Source organism: Pogoniulus pusillus, chromosome 24, assembly GCF_015220805.1.
Source record: "Pogoniulus pusillus isolate bPogPus1 chromosome 24, bPogPus1.pri, whole genome shotgun sequence".
In the NCBI taxonomy this organism is placed as follows: domain Eukaryota; kingdom Metazoa; phylum Chordata; class Aves; order Piciformes; family Lybiidae; genus Pogoniulus; species Pogoniulus pusillus.
In genome coordinates, this window is record NC_087287.1 from 20,536,901 (window position 1) to 20,555,937 (window position 19,037).

At 51.6% G+C, this 19,037-nt stretch overlaps 1 protein-coding gene and 1 long non-coding RNA gene across 7 annotated transcripts in view; one reads left to right on the forward strand and one right to left on the reverse strand.

Moving 5' to 3' along the window:
• The window catches only part of ERBB4 (erb-b2 receptor tyrosine kinase 4), a 915,544-nt gene that overhangs the window by 355,508 nt on the left and 540,999 nt on the right, over positions 1–19,037 (forward strand). The gene's annotated exons all lie outside the window — the stretch shown is intronic.
• On the reverse strand, positions 9,114–11,688 carry LOC135186283 (uncharacterized). Its single transcript, XR_010306807.1, has 3 exons — positions 11,516–11,688; positions 10,677–10,730; positions 9,114–10,010 (listed from the first exon to the last, which is right to left on the reverse strand). It is a non-coding gene; the product is annotated as an uncharacterized LOC135186283 (long non-coding RNA).

Genomic DNA, 19,037 nt, shown 5'->3' on the forward strand with positions numbered 1-19,037 from the left:
TGGGGCCTCAACCACCTCCCTGGGCAACCCATTCCAGCCTCTCCCCACTCTCCTGCTCAACAACTTCCTCCTCACCTCCAAGCTGAACCTGCCCATCTCCAGCTTCACTTCATTCCCCCCAGTCCTGTTGCTACCTGGTATCCTAAAAAGTCCCTGCCCATCTTTTATGTAGCCCCTTTCAGATCCTGGCAGGCTACAAGAAGGTCACCTGGGAGCCTCCTCTGCTCCAGCCTGCACAGCCCCAACTCTCAGTCTGCCCTCTCTGGAGTCTCTGTTGCACCCCTGGCCACAGCTACACTGGCAACTACCTCTCTGAGCAGCCTGCTCCAAGGCTCTGTCACCCTCACAGTGAAAAATTTATCCTTCTCCTCCCATCCTGTCCTTCTCTCTTCTCTCCCATTTCTCCTTCTCTTCCTTCTCTTCCTCTGCTCCAGCCTGCACCCATTGCCCCTGGCCCTGTTACCCGACAGCGCTGAGCAGAGCCTGTCCTGCAGCTAGCTGCTATTATTTGTTATCCTTCTCTGACTTTGGCTTGGTCTGGGATTTTTTTTCTCCTTATTTTCATCTCCCACAAATAATTAGAGGGAAAACAGATTTTATATTCACCCTATGGATATTTTCTGGTCCCCATCATTAAAAGGACATGGAATTGTTGGAGTGAGTCCAGAGGAAGGCCACAAAGATGATCCAAGTGCTGGAACACCTCTGCTATGAGGACAGGCTGAGGGAGCTGGAGGTGTTCAGTCTGGAGAAGAGAGGACTTTGGGACAACCTTAGAGCTGCCTTCCAGTACCTGAAGGGATCCTCCAGGAAGGCTGCAGAAGGATTGTTCATCAGGGTGTCTAGAGACAGGCCATGGTTTGGAGCTGAGGGAGAGCAGGGTTAGACTGGAGCTGAGGAAGAAGATCTTCAGGGACTTAAGGATCATCCAGTTCCAAAACCCTGCCACAGGCAGGGACATCTCCCACTAGAACAGATCACTGAAGGCCTCATCCAGCCTGGCCTTGAACACCTTCAGAGAGGGAGCAGCCACAGCCTCCCTGGGCAACCTGTGCCAGTGTCTCACCACCCTCACTGCAAAGAACTCTTTCCTACCATCTAGTTTGAATCTCCCCTCTGCCATTTTAAACTCATTACTCCTTGTCCTGTCATTACAAGGCTTGTCAATAGTCCCTCCCCAACCTTCCTCTGGGTCTCCTTCAGATACTGGAAGGCCACTCCAAGGTCTCCTGGAAGCCTTCTCTTCTCCAGGCTGCACAGCCCCAGCTCCTGTAGCCTGTCCTCACAGCAGAGCTGCTACAGCCCTCTGAGCATCTTGGTGGCCTCCTCTGGACTGGCTCAAAGAGTTCCATGTCCTTCTTGTGTTGGGGGCTTCAGAACTGCACACTCCAGATGGGGAAGTCAGGATGTGGTGTGGTCCAAGAGAAGCCAGGTCTGGGTGCTGCTGGCAGCTCTCTCTCAAATGGACCTAAGGACTTGCTGAAGTTGCAGACCTGTGGGAGAGCAGCACGAACTGTGCAAGAGCAGGGCTGGAGCGGAGCCACACAGAGCGATGCAAAAGTAGGAGCTGCACATTCCCCTCACTCTATTTATCATCTTTTCCTAGACAATGTGTCCAATGCCAGAGACACACTGGGCAGCAGGAATGCAGCCAATCACCAGCTGATGCCAGCGCGGGCTGGCCCACGAGGCAGCGCACATGCGGCCAAGGTTGCCTTTTGCTGTTCCCTGCTCAAGCCCATGGCGGAGGGCAGGGGAAACAGTTTCACACCTTCTTCATCCCCCATTCAAACCTCTGGAGAGGGAGGCAGGGGGAAGAAGGGATTTGGAGTGCCCCACAGCATGCAGTTCCTGCACAGATGTGTAAGCCCTTCTCTGCTGTGTCAGCAGGCGTAACTGTGTGCTTGGGGAGAACCGGTGCCAGCCTGGACACTGCACTTCCTTACAATCCCCTTTGTACTTGGGGGCAGGTGGAAGTTTGGGCAGTTGGCTTTTAGGTATTTCTGCTGCTGGTTGTGTTATGGCCTTGGAGCAGACTGTGTCAGGCAGACCCCTCCAAGGCAGGAGGAGTGCCAGAGAAGCCATGGGAAAAGTTGGAGAGCCAATGGCATCCTGGGCTGGCTCAGGAGCAGTGTGGGCAGCAGGACAAGGGAGGTTCTTGTGCCCCTGTGCTCAGCGCTGCTCAGGCCTCACCTTGAGTGCTATGTCCAGTTCTGGGCTCCTCAATTCAAGAGAGATGCTGAGATGCCAGAAGGTGTCCAGAGAAGGGCAGCAAGGCTGAGGAGGGGCCTGGAGCAGAGCCCTGTGAGGAGAGGCTGAGGGAGCTGGGGGTGTGCAGCCTGCAGAAGAGGAGGCTCAGGGCAGAGCTCATTGCTGCCTGCAGCTGCCTGCAGGGAGGCTGTAGCCAGGTGGGGTTGGGCTCTGCTGCCAGGCAAGTAGCAACAGAACAAGGGGACACAGCCACAAGCTGTACCGGGGGAGGTCTAGGCTGGATGTTAGGAGGAAGTTGTTGTCAGAGAGAGTGATTGGCATTGGAATGGGCTGCCCAGGGAGCTGGTGGAGTTGCTGTGCCTGGAGGTGTTGCAGCCAAGCCTGGCTGGGGCACTTAGTGCCATGGTCTGGTTGATTGGACAGGGCTGAGTGCTAGATTGGACTGGATGAGCTTGGAGCTCTCTTCCAACCTGCTTGATTCTATGCTGCCTGTGCCTCAGGCATTCAGAGATGCTTCTGTTTAAAAACAAACACCACCAAAACCCACCCAGCAAATAAAGAGTATTTTTTTTTGTCAAGCTTTTGGTCTTTTCATAGCAAAAGAGCTCTAAGCAGACCCTTGGGAAAGCTCTGGAGACAGGGAAGGAGCCTGCAGCCTGAACAGACGTGTTGGGGAGGGCTGTGCAGAGGCAGGAGGGGGTTGCCTGCTCCGGTTTGCTGGGCAGCTCACTGGTGTGTGTGGCTCCTGAGGGTCTGGCAGCACAGCTCTGCGTCCCCTTTGCAGCAAAATGGTATCTTACTGCCCGGCTGGCAGGCTTCCATAAGGTCCCAGCTCAGCAGAAAGGGAGTGGAATGTGGAGCCGTTCCTGTCAGGAGGCCTCCAGAAAGGGAGGCTAGAGGGTGGCTGTGCCTGGGTGGAGGGAGTTTGCCACTAGAGGTGCCTGGGAGTCATTGCAGTCTGGCTCTGCAGCAGCAGGGGCTTGCAGGGGGGTTCCCTGCACAAAGCTGCCCTGTAGTGTTTGTCCCACAGTGAGCTGCACCAGAAGGGCCTTGCCAGAATGTGTCCTTGGCTGACAAAGACAAAGTGGCCTCCAGGTAGTAAGAGACCTGGAAATCAAATACATGTATTTATTTATTTGTAATGGCCCTCCCAGGGCCTTACCCATTAGAAGCTGAAGCACAAAGAGCCAAATGGTGTTGCCAGCAGCAGCCTGAGTTGCAGGGCTGCACATGCCACGAATGCAGGTTGGAAGAGGACACCTCCAGCTCACTGTGCAAACCTGGCTTAGGGCACCCTGTGCACACAGCAACAAACACAGCTGCTGTGCCGGGTGGGTTACAGGAGGCCAGCAGCATGCCAGGCCCTGCTGCTGCAATGGACAGGGTGTCTTATGCCATCCGTGCTCAGCTGCCAGCTCTGTTGGATGAACCAGAGCTGTGTTTCAAGTGGGCTGGATTCCAGACTCAGGAGGTGGAGTGGGAGCAGAGGCCAGCTGCACAGCGTGTGTGTGATCCAGCTCTCCTCTGGGAGGACAGCTTCTTCTGCCATATCCCATGGCTGTCACAGAAACAAGCTCTTCAAATCATCCCAGCACCTTCAGTGGGTCTCGAAATGGCCAGGGAGTATTGCTTGCCAAGGCGAGGAGCAGCCTGGGGCTGTGGCACCTTCCAGACCTGTCCTGCGTTCAGAAGTGGGTAGTGAGATGGGAAACCCACGCTGGGGCTGCAGTGAGGAGCTGAGTGCCAGCTGCTATTATGGTCCTTCATGTTCCCATTGCCCTTGTCCCTTGGCATGTGTGACAGTGCCCATGCTCGCTGTGGCTGGTCCCTGCTCTTGAGGACAAATGCCACAAGCTGTGTAGTCCCTAACATAGCCTCACTGAGCTCCATCCCAGCCCCACAAACCCAGAGCCTCCCAGCAGGTAGGTAAAAGGCATTGAGTGCTTCCTGGCCTAAATGTATTTAGAGGTCTTAGGTTGCTTTTGTGCTTCCATTGCTTGCCCTCTGCATTGTGCTGGTGGAGCATCCACATCTCCACAGCATCTGCTTTCCTGTCCTGTCCCTCTCAGGTGCCTGTCGTGCAGGTATGCCCTTGCAGCTCCACAAGCTGCTCTTAGCAGCCCCTGTGCCTCCCTTCCTCCCTTGCCAGCCTCTCTAGTTTCAATACAACTTTGATAGATACAGGACACTTAGTTTGTGCCTCTGCTGAGGCCTCTTTGGTGTAAGCCTCTAGCTGCTGCTGGTGCGTCCCCTCTGCTAGATGCAGCATGGCAGCAAAGGGACCCTGCTCACATCTGTGCTTCCTTGCACTCAAAAAGCTGCTGTGTGGCTGTCACCCTCCCATCTGCCTCCCTCACTGCCTTCCTGCCTGGGTTTCCCCTTTGTGCCTGGCCACTCTTGCCTTCTTGGGGACACAAACGGTCCCAGGCAGCTGCCGGTCTCCCTGTGCCTGCCGTGCTGCCCACACTTCGATGACTGCTCCCTCCCTCCAGCCCTCCATCAAGCTGCAGGGCATCACAGGGTGACTCAAGCCCTCTCTTCCCCTCTCACCTCTTCCTTGCCCTGCCATAGAGGCCTTGCTGGCAGCTATTTCTGCCCAGCTCTTGCCCAGACTCTTTTCCCCCTTGTTTACAACTCATCCCTCCATGCAGCTAAGGCTTTTACTAGTTCCTCACAGCCATTTTTTGACTTGGGTTTTTCACTCCTCCCAGCCAGATTCTTTTGTTGTCCTGGCTGTCCAGGGCATTGCAGCAGAATAACTGGGCTAGGATGCTCCTTTTTCTTCCATACATGGTGTCAGCCTCCTCTCCCTAAAGGAAACTGGAAACCCCACTGGTTCAACCTCTCTTTCCCCTCTCTCCCATCCCTTTTTACCAACACCAGCAAGAAGCCCAGATCAGCTCTGCAGCAGTTTGAGCTTTGTTTTGGCCAATTGAAACTTTCTCACAGAATCACAGAACAGTTGGGGTTGGAAGGGGCCTCTGGAGGCCACCAAGTCCACCCCCCTTGCTACAGCAGGTCCACCTAGGGCAGGTTGTGCAGGAACGCCTCCAGGCAGGAGACCCCAGGACCTCTCTGGGCAGCCTGTTGCAGTGCTCTGCCATGCTCACAGGACTCTGCAAGCTGATGCTCCTCTGCTTGAACCAATGTTAGCTTCTGTGAAACGAGCAGAGAGGAGCACTGACACCCAGCAGCCCTGAAGCTGAGCTTGCCAAGCTGTGACCAAAGTGATGCCTGTTAGTTGTTGCCCCACCAGTGTAGCAATTGCTTTGGGTAGCCTCGTGTGACAGACACACTTTGCAGCAGCCACTTGTGTCTTCCAGGAGAGCTGAGTGCTGTGGCTCCTCTCCTGGCGCAGGGATGGGCTGTGAGGAGGCTTCTCGCCTCTGTGCGTGCCAGGTGCTGTGCCGCCCCCTGCCCTGGCACGGCTCTTTGGGGAGACAGTAGTGGAGGAAGGCTGCAGATGATGTCCTTCCCCGGGGGAGGCTGGGCCTGCTGGGAATGCTACCGAGCTGCTCCTCACATCCCATCGGCTGCAGGGCTGGCTCTTGGGAGTGCTGCCAAAGCCACTGGAGGCATGAGTGGCTGCATTCCCTCGTGTCCACAGGCCTGTGACTGATTTGCTGTATCAAACACCTGCTGTCATCTGTGAGGAGCAAGTAGCAGGTGGTGTCAGCAGGCTTCCACCCGCACATGCGCACCCATGGACAAGTAGCTCAGAGAGGCTTCCCTGCTGGGACTCTGGGAGGATGTGGAGATGGATCCCAACCTGGAGCTTCATGCCCCACTTCACTGCCTTTGTGGTGGCCAAGAGCTTCCCCAGCTCTCTCATATCCTCTGCCTGTGTCCCTGTCAGCTGTGGGGAGCATCCTTCAACTGTATCACACGTGCAGACGAGAGGTGAAGATTAGAAGTCCAGGATGATTAAAGAGTCTCTTTCAATTGTCTTTGAGCATTTCCCTTCCAGCTGCCTTTGTACGGAGGCACCTCAGCTCCAGCTGGCTTGGAAGCCCATCTGCTTCATGCTCATGGCAGTGGTAGCAGCTCTGGAGCAGGAGAGAGAGGAGAGAAGAGAAGCCTGATTTAAATTATTCAGCATAACCCAGGCCTGCAGACATGCTGAAGATCTTTAGCATCCTTGGCCCTTGCTGTCCCTTGCTCATGGGTTCAGTGAAGCTGTCCTTTTGTTAGGCAGAGCAGAGCACTGGGGAGGTAAGCACTGGGTGGCTCCCCCATGTCCTCCACAGGCTACACTGCTGGTCTTCATGAAATAAGGTGAGGGTCTGTTCTTCTGGGTCCTGCTGAGCTTCACAAACCCCTCCAGAAGCCTTGGGGTAGTGCAGAGATGCCTGCCAGCCCACTGGACCTGCTTGAGAAAGTGTCAGGATTTGAGCTTGACCACTTCAGGCTTGGCAGAGGAAATGTGGGGGGTGAGTGCCACTTGGCAGCAGCTTTGCCTGACTAGTATGCAGAGGATGTTAACAACAGGGGAAAGCACTTAGAAGAGGGGCAAAAGGCTACCATCACCTCAACAGTCATGGGGCTCTTAGTTTAAACTGTGGAGCAGGCTGAGAAATGGAAGTGCTTGGGGCCTGTGCTTGGGGTCTGTAGCATCAGCAATAGCCAGCCAGACCTTTGTCCTCTTCCTCCTCTTTCACACAGAACTCATTCCCTTCTTAACAACCTGCTGTGGGGCTGTCTCTGGGCATTCATGATGACCCCAGCTCATCCCTTCAGGATCAGTGTATGCTGGTGGAAGCACATTACTCCCTGGGCAATGGCTGCTGGGAAGCTTGGAGGTGCAGGTAAACTTTCTTCCCATGCTACAGTGCATTGGCCTGGGGTATCTCCCAGGGCAGCATTAGAACCCCTCTTGTCCTCTCTGTGAGCCACTTCAACTGTGCCTGAGCATGTGCCATGCATCATGGCAAACTGGTGGTGCTTTCCAGCTGGACCTGGCACTCTGAGTCTTAGCCAGCAACACGAATGCAGCATCACAGAGTCACAGAATGCTCTGGGTTGGAAGAGACCTCCAAAGCTCATCCAGACTAACCCCCTCTGCACTCAGCAGGGACAGCCTCAACTAGATCAGGTTGCCCACAGCCCTCTCCAGCCTCACCTTGAATATTTCCAGGGATGGGGCCTCAACCAGGTTGTCTCCCTGGGCAACCTGTTGCAGTGTTCAAGTACCTACATGATGCAGACCTTGTTCCTCACATCCAATCTCAATCTGCTCTGCTCTAGTCTGAAGCCATTGCCCTTGTCCTGTCCCTGCAGGTATTTGCAGAGTCTCTCTGCAGCCTTCTTGTGACCCCCTCCAGGTACTGGCAGGTTGCTATTTGATCTCTCTGGAGCCTTCTCTTCTCCAGGCTGCACTCCCCCAGCTCCCTCAGCCTGTCCTCATAGCAGAGCTGCTCCAACCCTCTGATCAGGAGCTGAATTCTTAACATGAATGTAAGCAACTGTTTAAGTTGCAGAATCACAGAATTGTTAGGGTTGGAAGGGACCTCAAGGATCATCCAGCTCCATCCCTGCCACAGGCAGGGACATTTTCTACTAGATCAGGCTGTTCAGGGCCACATCCAGCCTGGCTGTAAAAGCTTCCAGAGATGAGGCTTCCATCACCTTCCTGGGCAACCTGTGCCAGTGTCTCACCACCTTCATGGGGAAGAACTTCCTAACATCTAATCCCAGCCTGCCGTCCTCTAGCTTGGATCCATTCCCCCGGTCCTATCACTACCTGAAATCTTAAAAAGCCCCTCAGCAGCTTTCTTGTAGCTCCCTTCAGACACTGGAAGGCCACAATAAGGTCTCCTGGGAGCCTTCTCTTCTCCAGACTGAACTCCAACTCAGCCTGTCCCCATAGCCGAGCAGCTCCAGCCCTCTGATCATCCTCATGGCCCTTCTCTGGGGGGCCATGGACCTTCCAGCACCTCCAGACCTTTCCCATACTAGGGGCTCCAGATCTGGGCACAGTGCCCCAGGAGGGGTCTCTGCAGAGTGGTGCAGAGGGGGGTCTCACCTTGTGTGTTTTCTTTCTTTTTATTATGTTTTAATTAAACACAGACTTTTCATTCCCCCTCCCTATTTTTAATTGTCTCATCAGAGTCTTTCTTCTGTCTTCGTGACACTGCCAGCTCCTGCCTGTGTGTGGCTAAGCCAGAACCCAGAAGCTGTCATGATGGGTACTGTAAAAATGCTGCTGGTGGGGAGGGGGTTAGAAATCAGAACACAAAACTTCTTAGTTAGGTGTTGTTTCTCTTGGAAGCTGACCTGCCCTCTTGGTGAGTGACACCAGTTATGTGCTCCCTTTCAACCACTGATGCTGTGCATGCTCTTACCTTTGCAAATGTAAACCTCTCCCCTACCCATGCCATTGGAAATGCTGCCCTACTGCAGCCAACAGCGGAGTAAAGGTAGAGCTGGACAGCAGAATTACAGAAAAGTAGTTGCAAGGGCTTGTAAAGGACAGCCAGACTGGTTAGGTTATAAAGCAAAGGAGTGGTTTTCTTCCAGTCAGAGACAGAAAGCTTCTAGGGTGTAAGTGGTGAGGGTCAGGAGCTTTCAAGCCTAGACCTAGGGCATCAACTGCCGATTCGCACTGTGCCCTGGCAGGCCTTGCTCAGGTGCCCATAAGGCTTCTTTTGTTCTTTCTGTCCAGCTGCTCTCTCTCAGACCTTTCTGTGGTGCAGAGCTTGAAGTGGAGGGGCACAGGCAGGGTATTAGCCAGGCACATGGATGACTGGAATCATGGGGCAGCAGGCTGCACCAAGTGCAAGTATTTCATACTTTATTTGCATGCTTTTCTGTTCTCCTGAGCAATTAGGCGACAGGTTGCAAATTTTCCCTCCAGCCCTCCCTCCAATCCCATTTTGCTGTGGACTGAAATGGAATTAAACAAACCAACTGTCAGAGAGCTGAATAATCTTGCATTGTAATGCAGTGCCTCCAAGTCCTGCATCAGTGGGCTTGAATTGCTGCTAAAAGCCCTATGAAAGGCAAAGCAAAGACTTTTGCTGGAAGCTGTGTCAAGAGGTGGAGAAACAGAGGGATGGATGGGGGCTTAGCCAACAATTTCTGTGCTAAACCAGATCAATTGTAAAGGTTTCTTCTGTAGATGCCTGCCAGAGGGCTTTTGTAGTTCAGAAACAGCAGCACAGTTGTGCAGATCGCAGCATTCAGCAGCAGCAACACCCCTGCCCCACACCTGGTGCTAGTGCTGGGCCAGCTAATCGCAGTCCCTCCTGCCGTGCAGGCATCCTGTGGAGGTACCTGGGATGTCTGGGGGCGAGGGAGTGGTTGACCTTCCTGAGCACCTACCTCAAAACCAGCATGTCAGGGGAGCAGTTGCAAGTTGTCTCCTAGGGAAAGCTGCTCCATTGTGTGGGACTGGTCTGGGGAGGCAGGGAGCCTGGGGCTGGCCAGGATGGCGCTGGGCTTGGATTGAGGCATGGGTTTGCCCAGCCCAACAAACAGCCAGCAGGCCTTTCTGTTAATAGCATCTTCTCTGTGGGGCTGTCCAGTGCAAGCTGGCTCTGAGTGCTGAATCCTAGGGGATGTGAAATTCAGTACTGGTAGCATCTCAGGTGAGATGTGCCCAGTGTCAGACATCACAGAAAGGTGGAATTGAGAGGTTTTGGTGACAGCAGCAAAGACCTAGTTCAAGGCAGTACTTCTGCAGGTGGTTAGACACAACTGGTCTCATTGACTTCTGGTACTTGTGTTTGAAGTGAAGTTAAGCATCTGCATGCTGTATTGAATAGTGCAGAGTGTTTCTTCTCCTCTGGTGGTCATTAGTCCTGCCAGAGAGGAAGAATGAAGCTTTGAGGTACTGTCTGAACATAATAAACTCACAAGTGTCAAAGGGTGAAAGCAGAAATCTCTTGCTGGCTGTGACAGACCTGCAGAGTTTTGTGCAAGAAGAAAAACAGTGATAGCTTCATGTTGCTCTCTGGAGCTGGAGGTTATGCCAAAAATGTATTTCCTAAGAGAGTTTATGCTCAGGCATTGGCAAGCAACCTTAATGAGCCTGAGATGAGACCCTCAAAGGGAACGCTGTTCAGTCGAGTAGGGCAGAAGGGACACAGCAAATTGTTCTGAGGGCTTGAATGGTAGCCAGAGCCTGGTGTCACCACTCATTCTGATTTCTGATGGTTTGGGGATTGGTTTGGATCCTGAAGTGCCAGTAAAGCAGCTGTAAAGCATTATAAATTGTCCTATACTCTCACTGAGCATGCTGATGGCAAAGAATCTGAGTCTTGATGCAGGGGACATGTGAAACAGTGACAAGGATGCCCTCCAACGCCCCTGGCTACCTGGAGGTACAGTGCTGCCTCCAGATGGGGAAGCTTGAGACAAGGAACAGAATTCCTTTAAATCCTTTTCACATCAATGTTTCTGGCTCAGACAAAGAAGGATGCCTTCTGGGTCAGATTTGGAAGTGGGCAACTCCCTGTAGTACTTACCTCAGGAATGATAGTGACAGTTCAGCCTTCCAAACTGTGGTGTGGAGCCCAGGCCTGAGAAAGGGAAACCCATAATGAATATCAGGGAATTAATGACTGCCTCTGCCAAAGTGTGAGGTAAGCTCTTTGAGAAGCAGAAGACATTGCTGCATTCCTTTCCAACTTGCTGATCAACTGGAAGAAAATGCATCTGTTGCAAGGAGCTGTCTTGCTTTGATGCAGGTGTGGAAGACCTGGCCCAGCAGGCCTTACCCATCACTGTCAATTTTCAAGTACCACTTTTAATTTCTTTGAAGTCTTGTGAATTTGTAGGTGAAAGGAAGTCTCAAAGCTGACCTGGACATGTGGCCTGCCCTAGGTGACCCTGCTTTGGCAGGGGGGTTGAACCCAATGATCTTTGGAGTTCTCTTCCAACCCCTATCATGTGATTCTGTGAAATGCACTCTCTTCCTACTCTCCCAGCTGGTGAGCTCAGTGCAGAGCATCTCTACTGCTGTGTGGCAGCCGGTCCCTGTGGCCTGGTTATATGCACACATTCCATCTGCTGTGCAGCCTTGGTTATTTCAGGTTCTATGGAAAAGGCTCTTGTAGCTGGAAGAATGGAAGGAGAGTAAGGGAAAAAAAAAGGCAGCTGCAGACTTGCGTCCTTCCTGCACTTCTGTCCCATTCCTTTGATGTTCTTGTGAGCAAGTGGCACCTGCTTTATCTTGCCCAAACCAGGGAAACCTGTTACAAACGACCTCTGCAGGAATCCCTACAGAGGGGCACTGTGAAAAGAGGTGGGCTGCGTGGCATTCTCTGTAATAGTCAGAGACATGCAGGCAGAGGGAAATACTTACACATTGTTATGCTGTGCTACAACTGCTGTAGAGAGCAGAGAGAGCAGCGTCTGTGCAGCTTAAGCCCAAACCAGTTTGCTGGCATTTGCTTTCTGGCCAGTGACTGGGTATCCTCCCTGCCTATTCAGCTGGGTATCCTCCCTGCCTATTCTGCTGGGTATCCTCCCTGCCTATTCAGCTGGGTATCCTCCCTGCCTATTCTGCTGGGTATCCTCCCTGCCTATTCTGCTGGGTATCCTCCCTGCCTATTCAGCTGGGATCCTCCCTGCCTATTCTGCTGGGTATCCTCCCTGCCTATTCAGCTGGGTATCCTCCCTGCCTATTCTGCTGGGTATCCTCCCTGCCTATTCAGCTGGGATCCTCCCTGCCTATTCTGCTGGGTATCCTCCCTGCCTATTCAGCTGGGTATCCTCCCTGCCTATTCTGCTGGGTATCCTCCCTGCCTTCTCTGCCTATTCTGCTGGGTATCCTCCCTGCCTATTCTGCTGGGTATCCTCCCTGCCTTCTCTGCCTATTCTGCTGGGTATCCTCTCTGCCTATTCAGCTGGGTATCCTCTCTGCCTATTCAGCTGGGTATCCTCTCTGCCTTCTCTGCCTATTCTGCTGGGTATCCTCTCTGCCTATTCTGCTGGCTATCCTCTCTGCCTATTCTGCTGGGTATCCTCCCTGCCTATTCAGCTGGGTATCCTCTCTGCCTATTCAGCTGGGTATCCTCTCTGCCTGTTCTGCTGGGTGTCCTCTCTGCCTATTCAGCTGGGTATCCTCTCTGCCTTCTCTGCCTATTCTGCTGGGTATCCTCTCTGCCTATTCTGCTGGGTATCCTCTCTGCCTATTCTGCTGGCTATCCTCCCTGCCTATTCAGCTGGGTATCCTCCCTGCCTATTCAGCTGGGTATCCTCCCTGCCTATTCTGCTGGGTATCCTCTCTGCCTATTCAGCTGGGTATCCTCTCTGCCTGTTCTGCTGGGTATCCTCTCTGCATATTCAGCTGGATATCCTCTCTGCCTTCTCTGCCTATTCACTTCCCGAAAGTGCTGGTACTTGTAATTGAGGCCAGGTGAGGTGTGTCAGTTTAGCAAAGGGCGAGCTAATCCCAGCCGTGCTGTCAATTAGCTGCAGCGCCCAGCGCCGTTGTGGCCGGAGGCTCCGCAGCGGTGCCGGTAATGACAGCGGATGCTGAACCGCGCTCCCTTGTCAGCTAATCATTTCGGTGCCAAGGTAATCATTTGATCTCAGCAGAACAGCTGGCTTTAAACTAGAGATTATCCACTACTTCATCTCCTCACTTAGCTCCAGAGCTGATTTGTTTCAGCCATAGATCAATTATGCCCCTGAAAAAAAACCCTCGGTTCACTCGTGTGGTGTGAAATGAAGACAAAACGGGTTCAGGCGCTGCCGATAGATCTTCCCTTCCAGCCCCTCCACCCCTGCACATAAATACCCATCACGGGGAGTGAGCATTCAGCCCTTCCCCGAGTAAGCTCTGCTCCTTTCATTAGGACACGATGAATTATTTCAGCGGAACAATGCGTACATGGCAGAATAAAATGCAGTTAAAAGGTCATTGATTTCTCACACTGCCTCTAAGTGTCCCTGGTTGTGTGACACCAGAATCACTCAGACTGATCAAATGTGTCAAGTTGCATGCATATGGTTAGAGCCCGGCAGGAAGCATTGGGTATGGTGTGCAAGGAAATCCACTGCAAAGCAACAGCTTCACCTGATCTCTTCCTTGACGTAAGAAATATATTGAACTGTTGGAGCAAGTCCAGAGGAAGCCAGAAAGATGCTCAAAGGGCTGGAGACCTTTGCTATGAGGACAGGCTATGAGAGTTGGGGCTCTGCAGCCTGAAGAAGAGAAGGCTTCCATGAGACCTTGGAGTGGCCTTCTGAAGAGGGCTACAGAAGGGCTGGGGAGGGACTATTGACAAGGTCTTGTAATGACAGGATGAGGAGGATTGGGTTTGAACTGGCAGAGGGGAGATTGAAACTGGATGTTAGGAAGAAGCTCTTCCCAGTGATGGTGTTGAGGGCACAGGTTGCCCAGGGAGGTTGTGTACATCCAGGGAAGACCCCTCACTCACTGTGCCAGTGGAGTCAGTGTGTGCTGAAACAACAGGCAACAACAGCACCAGCACCACTGCAGCTGCTCCTGGCTGGGAACAGAGTGCTTCCCTGGGCAGATGTGTTGGTTTGAGGCTAACTGGAATATTGTAATGAGAGAAACTAGATAATTGGTAATGAAAAGAAAATTATGATGAAGTCTATATCATTCATTGGCTTGCTGAAAGGGATGAAAAGCCAAGAAGTAAACAATTTGTCCCACTGTGTTCTGGGATGCCTTTTCTGCTGGCTTCCTCTTCACTCAGCTCTAATCTCTCCACTAACCAATAACGAGTCAGCTTTGCTGACTGGTTGGGTTGGGTTCCTACTAGGAAGGGAGAGGGTAGCTGTGAGCCCCTTCTGGGTAGTTTTTGGTGTCTGGGAAGGGACCTGGATTTCTGATTTGGATATAGTTGCAAATACTTGTAACTATAGTGTGTCTAGATGCTTGTACATTTAACTTTGCTATAAATAGAGCTTTGGCTTACTTCCAAGCCATTTGAGTTGGTCTGGTTGTAATGGTTACCTGCCTCCCCCCCCCCCTTATGAAATCACCCAGACTAGACTCAGCCAGATGGAAGTTAAGGAATGAAGCTTTATACTCACAGTTTAGCACAAGACACAAGCAGAGAGTTACAATACTTACAGCTCTAGACAGAAATAGACAAGTTAAAAGTAATACAGAAACACCACAACTCTCCCAGAAACCTGAGTCCCCAGGAGGGGCTCCCAACCACCCTTCCATAGAATCATAGACTCAACCAGGTTGGAAGAGAGCTCCAAGCTCATCCAGCCCAATCTAGCACCCACCCATTCCAATCAACCAGACCATGGCACTAAGTGCCCCAGACAGGCTTTGCTTCAACACCTCCAGGCACGGCCACTCCACCAGCTCCCTGGGCAGCCCATTCCAATGCCAATCACTTCAGGTAGTTGCAGACAGCAATAAGGTGTGCCCTGAGCCTCCTCTTCTGCAGGCTGCTCACCCCCAGCTTCCTCAATTCTGAGGCTCCTCAATTCAAGAGAGATGTTGAGATAGTGGAATGTGTCCAACGAAGGGCAGCGAGGTTGGGGAGGGGCCTGGAACACAAATCCTATGAGGAGAGGCTGAGGGAGCTGGGGGGGTGCAGCCTGCAGCAGAGGAGGCTCAGGGCAGAGCTCATTGCTGTCTGCAGTTACCTGAAGGGAGACTGTAGCCAGGTGGGGTTGGGCTCTGCTGCCAGGCAGCCAGCACCAGAAGGGGACAGAGTCTGAAGCTGTGCCAGGGCAGGTCTAGGCTGGATGTTAGGAGGAAGTTGTTGTCAGAGAGAGTGATTGGCATTGGAATGGGCTGCCCAGGGAGCTGGTGGAGTCACTGTCCCTGAAGGTGTTGAAGCCAAGCCTGGCTGGGGCACTTAGTGCCATGGTCTGGTTGATTGGCCAAGGCTGGGTGCTAGATTGGACTGGATGGCTTGGAGCTCTCTTCCAACCTGCTTGATTCTGTGACTCTATGATTTAGGGACAGTACAAATGGGATGCTCGCTTAGCACTTCTCAGACATTCAGCTCAAACCAAGTGTTTTCTGAGCTGTTGGGACATATTGTTTATCTCAGTCTCTGACAGAGGTAAGGAGCAGCTGTTTGCAGGAGACCTTATATGGCTCATTAGTCCTGGGGCTGGTGGAGCTTCAGTGGTCTGAACAGATGAATTCAAAATGATCAACACTGATGGGAAACCTTTTGAATAAGGTAATCTGTGCACACTTACCCAAACACATCGGAGCCAGCTACGCCTGCAGCCAGGAGTTCTAAAAGTCCTATTTATTTAAATGACTTTGAACAGAGTTGACAGAGTGCTTGAGATTTCAGCATAAGGAGAAATTATTTTGATTATGTTTCTGCACCTCAGCTCCTCACATGAAAGGTCACCTTCCTCCAAAGACGCCTGCGGAGTGGCAGGCGCAGTTCTGCGCTTTGGTGTTGCTCCTGTTAAAGTTTCAGCTGTTGGTTAAAGCCTTTGCTGAATCGCTGTACCTCAAGTGCTGGTTTTAACTCTGACCTCTAGAAGGAGATTACACTTCTTTTTATGTCTGGTAAGGGCTGAAGTGTTGTTAAGTGAAGCACCTGGCAGTTTGACAACGTCTGCTGCCTGTAACCAGCCCAGCAATTGAGAGCAGCCCAAACCTGACGGCTGCTTAAGCAATTTCGTGGCGGTTTGCTTTTCCTTCTCCCATGAAATGTTAATGCTGCAGCATGCCCTGAATTCAGAGTGGATGCAAATATTCATCCGATCTGCTGCAGACAGTGTCCACTGGATCTTGATTTGCCAGGAAGATGAATTCCGTTGTGTCGGGTTCGCGAGGACTGCTCAGAAGCAAAATAAGGAGGCCTTCATCCTGGGATTTGGGAGAGCTCCCAGTAAGGGCTCCTCCTGCTTCCCTAAGTAAACATCTTCATCTCCGTCCTCCAGAGGCATCTTGGAGTGCCCCTCTGGGGCTCTCGGGAAACAAAAAAGGGCTTCTGTCTGCTAGCACTTTTAAGAGGCAATGATTTTTCCGAGCCCTTGCTTAACTGGTGGGTAATCGGCCGTCAGCTCGCTCAGTGCGGAGCTTTGTTTTTATTTGTTTATTTTTAATTGAGCTAAATGCCTCTTCTGCTTCCCTGCTGCCTCTGATCTCTGCTGGAGAGAGCAAATCTTAGCAGCCTGGAACATCACACATTCGTCTGATGGCTTTCAGCTCCCATATGCTCTGATTCAGTAACAGTTTGGGCTGATCGCTGTGACAGCAAAACACCTTTTTTTTTTTCTTTTCCCCTTTTCTCTTCCCCTTTAACAAAAATTCTTTATTTAAGTGCCAGCTTCCTAGAAATACGGTTTGGGGCTTAATCAACATAACCTTCAGCGGTTCTTTGAAACCTGGGATCTAAAAGCCATGAATGTCAGAAACGCTTTATGGCTCGTGGGAGTCTTTAGCGCTTCTGACAGATGAAAGCGGAGGAGGAAGGCATCAAAAACCACACCAGATCCAGGCTGGGGTGGGATTTTCGCTGGTGGCTGGGAGTTGGCTCCCTGCATTGGAGAGGACAGGCTACCGAGAGGAAGACACCAAAGGGCGTAGTGCTGAGCGTGAATAGGAGAGCAGCCCGTGGGGTTAGAGGCAGTGTCTGCTCCACAAGCTGTGCCTGTGCGCAGAGCTCAGGCACCCTTTGCTGGCAGAAAGCTCTCTGCTGAGAGGTCTTTCTGATGTGAGAGCTGTTGTCTAATATTGCAAGAGTAGTGTTGTTGATATTTTTAAGAAGAGGAGGAGAAAACGAGAATAAACTGCAGGAAAATGTCAACATCTGCTGAAAATTAGAGGAGTAACACAAGATCTCGGTGGCGTTTTTGCAGCCTGGCAAGCACATGCAGCAGGGGCAGTGCCGGCATGCAGTTCCCCTCGGCTTCAATTACTGCCATCACCTGGTTTTAAATATTTAGAGTTTGATGTTGAATTTTGGATGATGCTGAATAACAGGAGTCAAAATACGAGCAGTGATATGAAAGGATCAGTTGCAGCAAGTGTGTATCAATAATGTAAGCGGGATGGGGCTGGATGGCTCCAGCCCTCCAAGAAACCCTTCCTGCTTCTCTGTGTTCCCTGCCCAGACAAGATTTATTAAAGCATCCTCTGAAGGGATTGTTCTTCTCCACTACCTTTTATTATTGGTGGGAGCCAACTGGAGGCTGACTGTGTGGTGCAAGGCATGGGTTCCCTCCTGTGATTGATGAGCAGGATGGGAAGCGATTAGGCTTTTACAAGCTCATGCTGCTTGCAACAATACTACTAGGGGGAAAAACAGTCAATAGGTTGTTCCTCAGATTTCAGATTCATTGCCCATTATTTCCAAACTTCGGTTTCTCTTTCATCCTTTTTGACAACTCCACATTTTCCTGGCTTGCTTTGCAAGATAAGGGGAGAATGTGGAAGATCTTGGTGGTGCAGCTGACTGGGGGCATCCTAGGGGCAGAGACTGCCACTGGTGTGGGCAGTCTTGCTTTTCATCTTTGTGGTTCGTCTTTATGAAGATAGATTGTCATTTGCTCTTGGTACACCTCCACAGAGGTCTTGCTTCTTGAAAGAGGCAATAAGCTGGGCAAGCTGTAGAACAAGGCTGGTAAGAGGAGCAGTAGCAGAGGTAGGACATAGGTGCTGTTTCCTAAATACAAAGGGGATAAACCACAGTCCCCTATACTGGGGCTGCCAGTGTGAAAGCCCTTGGCTCTCTGCAAAAGAGGATTGACTGGTTTGCTCCATGGTTTGCACATGATGGCTGAGGAGAGGCTTTCCTCCCAGGGATCCCAACAAACCCACAATCTGACTGCTTAAGAGGCAGCTTTGCCCCTGCCTGTCACTGAGGTCTGGAGAAGGCCTTCTTATGAGGCAGAAATCCAGCTCTCCTCATCTCATTCTGACTTTTCACCAAACCTATCCATCCACCTTTGGTATGTGGTTGTCTCATCCTGTGTTAAGATTTCTGCTCCTTCTCTTCTGGATGCCTGCCACAGATTTTCCACCTAGAAATGCAAGAAAGTGCATAACCATCCTTCTTTCTAAGATTCTAATTTAATTCCTCCTGTTTTCACTCAGAGTTTGCCACCTTATTTACTTGTTTTAAGTCTTCCTCAGGAGAACTCTAAAGCTGATCCTCTCGAGGAAAGGCACATTGGCTCCAGAAGAGGGATTTTCTTTAGCACCTCTGAGGACTACCAATGCAGGCTAAAACATTTCCACTATACAGCAACCAGGTATTACAGTGAGTGGGCAATCCTATTCCCCTGCTAAAGGTCAGATCAGTCCTTCCATTTTAGCTTTACAGCTGAACCCCTTCTGTGCATGCCAGAGCGGTGAGGAACTCTCTTTTCCTGGGGCTGCTAGCTGGAAGTCATCCCCAAGGCCATCCCCCAGCTCCTTTGAGGGAAGAACATGCTGGAGGGATCACAGGGTCACAGGATCAGAGGATGCCAGAGGTTGGAAGGGACCCAAAGAGATCATCAAGTCCAACTCCCCTGCCAGAGCAGGAGCACATAATCTAGTTCAGGTCACATAGGAACATCTCCACACACTCTTCCTGATCCAGGCCAGGATGCCATTGGCCTTCTTGGCCACCTGGGCACACTGCTGGCTCGTGTTCAGTTGCCTGCCTACCAGTACCTCCAGGTGTTAGAAGCAGAATGATTACTTGGGAATATCCAGGCTCAGGCAGCAGAGTTAATATGGCTACAACCAGGCAGAAACTGCCTTTGTTTGTGCCCTGGTTTTGATATGTCCCAGCAGAACAAGTGGGTGATACAGACATCACCATCATTTTCCTTTCACAGACAATCATCTAATTTATCTCATTAAAATGTTCCAATTAGCCTCACACCAGCACAGTCCATGAGGTGATTTAATCTTGTACTGG